Below are 10,666 nucleotides of genomic sequence, written 5' to 3'. Positions count from 1 at the left end.
TTTGTGCACCCAAGGGTCATACATTCTGAGAAAACACTGATAGCTCACAAAGAGGCGGAACAGCAAGATTAGCATTTCGCTCTTGAAGATTAAATCGTGTCTCAACACCACGAAGATATAGAGAGAAAAATGTTAACCATTCATCGTGTATATAAGCCTCTGCTATTGAACCCTCAGCTCTGGCTTTATTCCCAACAGTGCGCTTCAGTCAACCCAAATATCTTTCAACTGGATACATCCAACGAAACTGCACCGGTCCACCCAACAGTACCTCTCGCGGTAAATGTATTGCTCAATAGACCATGACATCAAAAAATGATGGTGGAAAGATCTGCTCCAATTTACATAGTATAGTAGCAATATCTTCTTCCAATTTCTACAACACATCTCGATTTACTACCCGAGCGCACAAATCCTTAAAAAATATACAGAGTTCGGATATGGCAACACGTACATTAGATGTCAGCTTCCCATGAATTCCCACAGGCAATAACTTCTGCAAAAATACGTGACAGTCATGACTTTTCAATCCACTGATTTTCTAGTCATCAGGACTCACGCATCTATCAATATTTGAAGCATAACCATCTGGCAACTTCACACCTTGCAACCATTTGCAAAAGTCCATCATCTCCTCCCTCGTCAACGTAAAACATGCATGCGGCATGACCACCCTATTGCCTTCCACCCGCAAATGTAGATTATGTTTAATTCCCATTCTCTCGAGATCTTTCCTCTTCTTGATCGTGTCCTTCGTCTTTTTGTTAATGCTCATCAATGTACCCAGTATATTATCACAAATATTCTTCTCTATGTGCATTACATCCAAACTATGTCGCAACATGCAAGACAACCAATACGGCAAGTTAAAAAAAATACTACGCTTTGTCCAATTCAATTCTACTGTGCCTCGTTTTCTCTTGTTCTTTCTCCAACCTTTGCCAAAATTGCTCGCTCTAACATGTACCAATTGTTCCACTATCTCCTCCCCAGACAACTCTTTTGGTGCAATTCTATCCTCTATTCTCCCATCAAACTTAGCATATTCTCTTCTCTATGCATAATTTGCTGGTAGATAACGTCAATGACCCATGAAACACAACTTCGGAGAATATTTTAACCACTCACTAGCAGTTTCTTTATTATAAGTCAGACACGCTAACTTCCCTTTCGTACTCCAGCCGGAAAGATTCTCATATGCCGAGAAGTCATTTATGGTCCACATTACTACAACATTCATTTGAAAAGATGTCAACGTGGATGCATCATAAGTTCTAACGCTTATTTCCCATAACTCTTTTAGCTCTTCAATCAACGGCTGCATGAATATGTCAATGTCATTCCCAGGTGATCTCGGGCTGGGGATAAGTAAAGTTAACAAAAAGTTGGGTGCCTTTATGCACCTCCATGGTGGAAGATTGTACGGAATCAACACTACGGGCCAAGTGCTATAACTTGTACTCATATTCCCAAAAGGGTTGAATCCATCGGTTGTGAGTCCCCGGCGCACGTTCCGAGCTTTTATCCCAAACTCTGGATATTGATTATCGAAAGACTGCCACGCAAGTGAATCAGCTAGGTGCCTCATATATATGTCGTCCTTAACTCTTTTCTCCTCGTGCCACCTTATATCGTGAGCTGTTTTCTTACATATATAGTCTTTGCAACCTAGGTATCAAAGGAAAATACCGCAATACCTTAACCGGCACGTTTTTCTTATCCTTCCACCTCGACTCTCCGCATACAGGACATGCTTATTCCTCCTCGTTCTCCTTCCAGAACAAAACACAATCATTCTTGCATGCATGTATGGACTTGTACTAAAATCCTAATCCATTTCTCAACTATTTCGCTTCATAAAAGTTATTGGGCAATGCAGACCCTTCGGGAAGCACCTTGTTAAATTAGTCCAATACCATATTTATTGCTTTTGTCGACATCCCGCACAATGACTTAATGTGAAGCAACCGTACAATAAACTACATTTTGGAATGTTTTGTACAGCCTAGATAAAGCTCGCGCTTTGCATATTCCCACATTGAAGAGAAATTTTCACAATCAGTCCCTCTGCCACTTGAGGCATTGTCGTCAACCTCATCCATAAACATCCCCGTTCCAATGTCACCCAACATCTCCTCCATCTCATCCTGCTCATAATCATCATCCATGTGCCACAAATAATTGTGATGATCGATCAATACATCTGCTGACTGTTCATACGGCTCACCATGCAGTACCCATCGGGTATACCCCAGATCCATACCATTCACAAATATATGACTTTCTACTTCATCCAACCCTATCGCACACAAATTTTTACACCCTCGACATGGACACTTAATGTAACCACGACTATCAGCAAAGGCCCGTGCAAAATCAATGAAGGTTCTTACTCCACGCGCATAGAGTACATAATCCTTTCCAAGTCTATTGCCCAGACGCATCTAATTTTTGTCCATTTCTAAAAACATCTATCTATTAATAACACGTACATAGAAAATTCACATGCATGTCATGTTCCAATACGAAGTTGTTTTTTTGATAAGATAGTTGGTCCTATCCCATTTGAAATTATATTATCCATATTGCACAAATCTCGTCACTCTACTACTTTCCACGTTAATAGAAATTTCGGCAGCACCTCCCCATAGTTCTCCAAGTATACATGTTCAAATAGAGGGATTGTGACCCTAAAAACAGTATACCCAAAGAATAGTAGAAGAAGACATCAAAACTTCATATTAAACGTGGAAAGTAGGAGTAACAAAAATGTGCAATACAAATAATATAATCTCAAACTGTCCACACTGGACAATTCAGAAATTAGTGGACACATAAATGTACACAAATTCCCAAACGGGTCTAAGGTTATTCATGCAATATCACATGCATCTATCAAAAAACACTATAAACAATATCTTCATGTTTTGTGTCTAGATTGTCAAACAAATAGTATTGCATGTTATATTGTTAAACTAGAGAGAGATGGAAGAATATATTCACAAGTTTCGTATCATGAGTAGATACGAGGGAGAATGATATTGAAGAAATGTTTATATTTTAGTCTAATTGCTTAACTGTCATAGACTCTCCAGTCCTAACAATTGTTATTATAATTGTTATATATAATTTTAAAGGTTATTATATAATTTTAATTATTTTCATTCCTAAATTATCATTTTAATTGTTATACTTAATTGTTATGAGTTATTTATTTATATAGACAATAAGTATATAATTTTTACATAAGCATTTATTTGATCCTTATTTACTTACTCTCTAGTTTATTTTAAATAAATATATTAATTTATTCCAACTCTACTTATTTGGTAGGTTCAAGACTTTTTTATTGAAGAGTATTTGACTTTCTTTCTTTATATATATATATATTTAATAATATAATGGTTTGGAACCTCACAATAGTAAGGATATTTAACGAACAATTTATTAATAATAGTTATTATATATATATTATACTTTATATATAGTTAAGTTATATACTTTTTTTTCTTTTTTCTTTTTTTTAAATTAAGTTTTATACTCATCTTATTCCTAAAGTATCATTAATTTTAATTGTTATACTTAATAGCTATAATTAATAATTAATTATTATTATTATTATTATTCCTAAAGTCGTATCATTTTAATTGAGTGAGTTATTTATATTTAATAAGTAATTATTATTTTTTTGACTGTTGACACCTGACACTGTCCTTTTTTGACAAAAGGTCTTCATCTCCCCTTTCCTTTTCCAATGCAGAGTTTGGTTGTACAGGATCACACGGGACTGTTGGCGAGAAATCAGCTGACTTTTGAGATGAATTATTCCAGCCAAAATCAGACTCTTGAACATCGGAGCTGGCCTGCCGACCACTGCCTGTGGTCTTCCCCTCTGGACTGCTTGATTGTGTTTTGTAGTGATTTGGCTTTTGAGATAGAATAGCTCTGAGCCAAGGGCCATATTGAAGTGGTGACGCAGTATGGGTACTACCATCTGAGATATGTCTTGAGCATTTGAGTTGAGTGTGCAAAACTATAACACAGTGGTAGCAAAATGAGAGTAGTCTTTCGTATTTGAAGGGTATCCAGGAACGAGCATCTCCTACATTAATTACACAACCCCTTGTCAAAGGTTTAGAGAGGTCAATCATCACCTTCACACATAGGACTCCCCCCCCCCCCCCCCCCCATGCTCTTCCTTTTTCATCAACATCCACCATGATGACCTAACCTGCACTGATCCCAAGCTTCTCACTCGTTCTTTTGTTCATAGCAGCAAATGGGAGATCATGGAGTTGGAGCCAAAATGGTTCCAGAGAAAACTCGATATCTTTTAAGGCTAATCTGCCTTTACACTCCTGAATACAAATTAAGTTTCTGTCGAAAGACCAAGGTCGACCAGTTAACACCCTGGTTCTCACAATAGAGTTATGAAACTCGAGCAGGAACTTGTTTCTTCCTAAATCTTTAAAAGAAATTCCACTTTCACCATTCCATAGCCTAGTCATTATTGCTTTGAAGGCTCCTTTATTCACTTTTCTGTCTGCCACTACCAGTGCAACAAGGCACAAGTTGCTGATATCCTGAGAAGGCATAAATTCCTTCTCCGTTAGGTAGTATTCTTGCTGTTCCTCTTCCGAGAGCTGGAGGCCCTTACAAAGATGAGAAATCTCCTCTTCCATGTGTGTAAGATCAACTGAGACAAGCAACAAACTCTATGTATCGAGGAGATCCAAGAGACACAAACTCTATATTCCTAGGAAGCATAGAGAGAAAACCCCATCTGCTCAACAGAGAGGACCCAAACTCGATAAAATATGAGTTTATTCTATAGCAAAGTCTAATAAGTAATTATTAATTATAGTTATTGTATGTATATATTATACTTTATATATAGTTAAGTTATAGTAATTTTATTTTTTATTTTTTAAAATTAAGTTTTATACTATAGTTATAATTTGAATAATAATGATTATTCTAACTAATCATATTCTAACTAAACGGTAAGAATATTAACATATTCCTAGATTTGAGTAAGCAATAAACATGTATTAACAAAACCTAAAGACAATATATTTCTAACCATGTAAACATATTCAAACAAAATTCACAAATAATAATCACAATATTTCAAATCCATATCACAACATATTTACAATATTCTCACAACAATATTTATACACATATTAATTCATCAATGAATGCCACGCATAAACTCACAAACTATTCACAAACTATACAAACAATAATCACAATATTTATGCAATGTCACACCATATCTATCAAATTCACACTACAAACAATATGTCCATGTTGTTTGAATTAACAATGTCACTTTCTAGTAGTGTTATATTGTTAAACTAGAGAGAGATGAAAGATTATACGAAACAGTTTCCTATCAGTACACAACGAGATAGAATGATCTTAAATAAATGTTTATATTTTAGTCTAATTACTTAACCGTCACAAACTGTCCGACCTTGACAACTCTCAAGGCCAGAGAGACTTTGAGAGTTAAGCAATTTGACCGACATTTCTTCAAGATCATTCTTCCCCAGAGTGTACAAGACACGAAACTTGTTTACATATTCTTTCATCTCTCTCTAGTTTAACAATATAATACAATACGAATGTGACATTGTTAATTTATAAAAGAAATAAAAATTAATAGTTATGGAATCAAAAGTTCAGATTTCTCAACAACCAACAAAGTTTTTTATAGTGATTTTAGATTGGTTGGGGCTATCATATACGAAATAATTTAATTGTTATATAATTGTCATTATAATTGTTATTATAATTGTTATACTTAATTTGAAAGGTTATTATATAATTTTAATTATTATCATTCCTAAAGTTAAGTTATATACTTTTTTTCCTTTTTTTCTAAATTAGGTTTTATACTATAGTTATAATTTTAATAATAATCATATTCTAGATAACTTAGTATGAATATATTATATTTACTTATTAAATGTTAAATATTAAGTCTCCCATATTAAATGTATATTAAATTCCCAATCTTTACATAAATCTGAGCATATAAACATATTCAATAAAAATTCACAAATAATAATCACAATATTTCAAATCCATATCACAACAACAATAACAATATTCCCATAACAATATTTCTACACATATTAATTCATAAATGAATTTCATAAACTCACAAACTATACAAACAATAATCATAATATTTCAAGAGTAAGCATAAAATGACAACATGTATAAACATATTCCTCTACTTGAGAAAGATAACTAGCACTCACAAATTCTTCAAAGCCAAAAAATATTATATCAAAATTTTCACATAATTCCTAAACTAAAACACAATATATTTTTACCCATGTAAACATATTCAAAGAAAATTTACAAACAAAAATCACAATATTTCAAATCCATATCACAACATATTCACAATATTCCTACAACAATATTTTTACACATATTAATTCATCAATAATACTATAAACTCACAAAGTATTCACAAACTATACAAACATTAATCACAATATTTCAAGAGTAAGCATAAAATGTATAAACATATTGTTAAAGTTTAAAAATATACCTAGCACTCACAATATCCTCTTACAAATCAAAAGCTTCCAACTTGCCAAAATAACCAATCCTTCAAAAACATACAACACTAACTTATTAGAAATATATATAACAAAAATACAAGACAAATATAATAAAATTTAAGAAAATACAAAACAAAAATAATTTTTTGTTACCAAAACTCAACTCAACTCTCACTCTAACCCTCTCTCACTCTAACCCACGTGATCCCTCTCTCACTCAACTCTCTCTCACTCTAATCCTTTCTCTCTCTAACCTAGGAAGTGATCTCTCTCTCGCGTCTCTCTCTTGCGTGTATGGGAGAAGTAGCAGAAATGAGGCTGCTGCCTCCCGTGCGTGTATTAATTGAAAGTGAAAATTTTTAGACGAAATGTTCGAGCGTTTAAGTTATACGTTTGAACATTATATTATCCCGCCTAATTTTTACATGACGTTCGAACGTTAAAAAACACGGATAAATTTTCTAGAAAAAACATTCGGACGTTTTCTATATACGTTCGAACGTATCTTACTATAACAACGCCAAAAATCTAGTGGGAAATTTCCCGCACTTTTATTTTCATGTTCGAACGTTAAGAATTTTGGCGTTCGAACGTTTATAAATTCCCAATGATTTTCATCCACTAACGTTCAAATGTAAAACTTTTAACGTCCGAACGTTCATATCATCACAGATGTACCTAAATCGAGTGAAAAATTTTCCGCACTTTTATTTTCATGTTCGAACGTTAATAAATTTGGTGTTCGAACGTTTATAAATTTTCAGTTATTTTTATCGACGAACGTTCGAACGTAAAATTTTAACGTCTGAACGTTCAGATCATCACTTGGATACCTAAATCAAATGTCAAATTTCCCGCACTTTTATTTTCAATTTTGAAAGATAGAAATATGGACGCACGGGATGCCAATGTGAGTAATATGGACTATATATATAGTATATAATATATAATATTATATACTATATTTTATATTATGATAGCATAATACTTTAAATGAAAACATAATATGATAGTATATATATAGTATTATATATATAGTATAGTATATATATAGTATTATAGATATATAGTATAGTATATATCTATAATACTATATATATATATATAATACACTATATATATATAATGCACTATATATATATACTATATAGTAATGATTTTCTAGAATCACATCATCTGAGGGTCATAATTTGTATGACTTTTAACTTCATCCAAATATATGACTTTCAATTAACACCTATATTGATGAACACCTATATCGATGTCTGAAGATACGTACAGCCTACTTCATAGCCACAAACGCAACAGCTGAAAGTACGCAAGTATAACGTGATCACCGAGCTAATTAGTTAGTCAGTTCTCTATATATTTGTTACTTGTAACACAATTATGGACGATGTTTGAACATTACTTTGAAAAAAAAAAGGATTGATTCTCCCACTAAAACTGCCTTGTTATTTACTGATCCAATGGCCAGTCCTGTTTTTTATCTCCCTCTATATGAAAAAAGTATTATACTTTATATATAGTTAAGTTATATAATTTTTTTTTTCTTTTTTTTTAAGATCAAGTTTTATACTATACTTATAATTTGAATAATAATCATATTCTAACTAAATTAGTATGAATATATTATATATACTTCCTCTATGTTAAATATTAAAACAAGAATATTAGATGTATATTAAATGTTTTAATCTTTACCTAAATTAAGATCCTAAACTTATAATTTTCTTGTTAAATATATTCAATAAAAATTCAAAAACAACAATCACAATATTTCAAATCCATATCATAACAACAACAATATTTCTACACATATTAATTCATCAATAAACACCATAAACTCACAAACTATTCACAATATTCACAAACAATAATCACAATTATTTCAAGAGTAAGCATAAAATCACAACAACATATATAAACATATTGCTAAACTTGAAGAAATATAACTAGCACTTACAAATTCAAAAAATCAATTAATCTAATTGTCATTCATTAGAGAGAGTAATTTGATTCCAAAAAATCTATTTAGGAATTTGTACACTAGAATTTTGGGTACGAGTTGTAATAAATAAAATATATTGTTTTGGGCTAATAATAAGAGCTTGTAGTTCTAATGTTGTTTTCATTAGTTTATAATAGATCGTATATATATAATATATTATATATTATATTATAATATATAATATAATATTAGATATATACTATACTATATATATAGTACAGTATATATATAATATACTATAGAATACATTATATATATTAATACACAGTATATATAGATACTATACTATACTATATATATATATTATAATATAATGTAATATATAGTATGCTATATGTTATAGTATACATTATAATATATAACATATATTAATAATATAATATATTATAGTCAATAATTTGAAAAATAAATCGAAAAATGTTCGAACGTACTAAGAATTACGTTTGAACATAACTTGTATATACGCCCAAAACAGAACGACGAAATGTCATTTTCACCGTTACTAACTTCGTTCCCGTTTGCACGCCACCACTTCTCCGTTGCCGCCGCCGTCAAACTCCGCCACAACCGTCACTAAAAGGTAAGCATTCATCTTTTAATCAAATAACATATATTTATTTGAGATTTGAGTTTGGTTTTGTTTAAAACGGGTCAAATGGTGGCCGAATGTTTAACTCAATTTTTTGGCCACCACGGCTTGCCATTGGCCAAATAGTCACCGTAGAAAAGTTTCTTGAAGTGTAAACTTCATTTCTACGGTGGCATTTCGGTATTTAAAACATTGTAGATTGATTTTGGAGATTTCAATAATGGCTGAGTTGACTCAGCCATTCTGTGTCGTAATGTTCGAACGCTTCACCAAGACATTCGAACATATGACGTTTCAATTACATAGCCGTTAAGTCTTCTAAGTTCGAACGTGTATTGTTTTACATTCGGACGTTAGTTTTTTGTAAAATTTACATTCGAACTTTACTTATAACGTCCGAACGTACTATTTTTTAAATTTATTAATGTCTCAACGTTCGGACGTGCATCCTTTACGTTCGCACGTAAAACTCATACGTTCGAACGTATAACATAAACGTCCAAACATACGTTAGTTAAATTTATTTACTGCTTACGTTCAAACGTGTATGTTATACGTACACACATATGTGTTTTATGTGCGAACGTATTGGATGCACATCCGAATGTAAATTTATTAACATCATTTTACATGCGAACGTAAAGGATACACGTTCGAACGTTTTATTTAACGTTCGAACATTCTTTTGTTATGTTCAAACGTTAATGCAAAGCAGCTTAAAATTAACACAAAAAATGCATCAATGTAAATAATTTTTTTCCTTTTCTATTTTCAGAATATGGCTCATCCTCTACATACTAGGAAACGAGGGAGGGAAGGAGCCACTCAGGACACTGCTCGTACCGGGGCTCGTACTGTTATGGTAGAGCAAGAGGTCTTGATTAATGAGTTTGACGAACTCATATGGGAGCAGACGAATATGAGAGATGTTTTCATTAGTAGAGGCTGGAGAAATATCTGCACATTGAGGGGGAAGGTATACCCCTCAATGGTTCAGGAGTTCTATATGGGGATGTGTGCCATGCCTCAGGACACATCCTCTCACACCGTGACTGTACGTGGTGTTTCCATTGAGATTTCACCAGATGTCATCGCCGAGCACCTAGGGATTCGTCGAGGAGTTGAGACATCTGCACACGCTACATCCCCTGAGGATGTAGCCACTTCTGCATCATCTACTAGCCGCCCATTTGAGGCAGCATCAGCCAAAGATGCAGACTGATCAGAGGCCGATGATACTAGCCTCGAGGCTCGAGATGATGACAGAGACGAGGATTTCTACATCCTCACGGGGAGGGACCGCATGCAGATCAAGAGGAAGAACGCATTCAACCAGAACCATCTGCTACCTTTCTTCCACATGTTGCACCTTATTGTTGCAACAAATGTGGATCTTGTGGCACATAAAACGATATTTAGTCTGCTTCGGACACAGTTTTTTATACGAGTGGCACTTGGAGATTCCATAGATTTGCCACTTCA

This window comes from Juglans microcarpa x Juglans regia, chromosome 5S (genome assembly GCF_004785595.1).
Source record: "Juglans microcarpa x Juglans regia isolate MS1-56 chromosome 5S, Jm3101_v1.0, whole genome shotgun sequence".
NCBI classification, from domain to species: domain Eukaryota; kingdom Viridiplantae; phylum Streptophyta; class Magnoliopsida; order Fagales; family Juglandaceae; genus Juglans; species Juglans microcarpa x Juglans regia.
Note: the sequence above shows the minus strand (reverse complement) of the source record.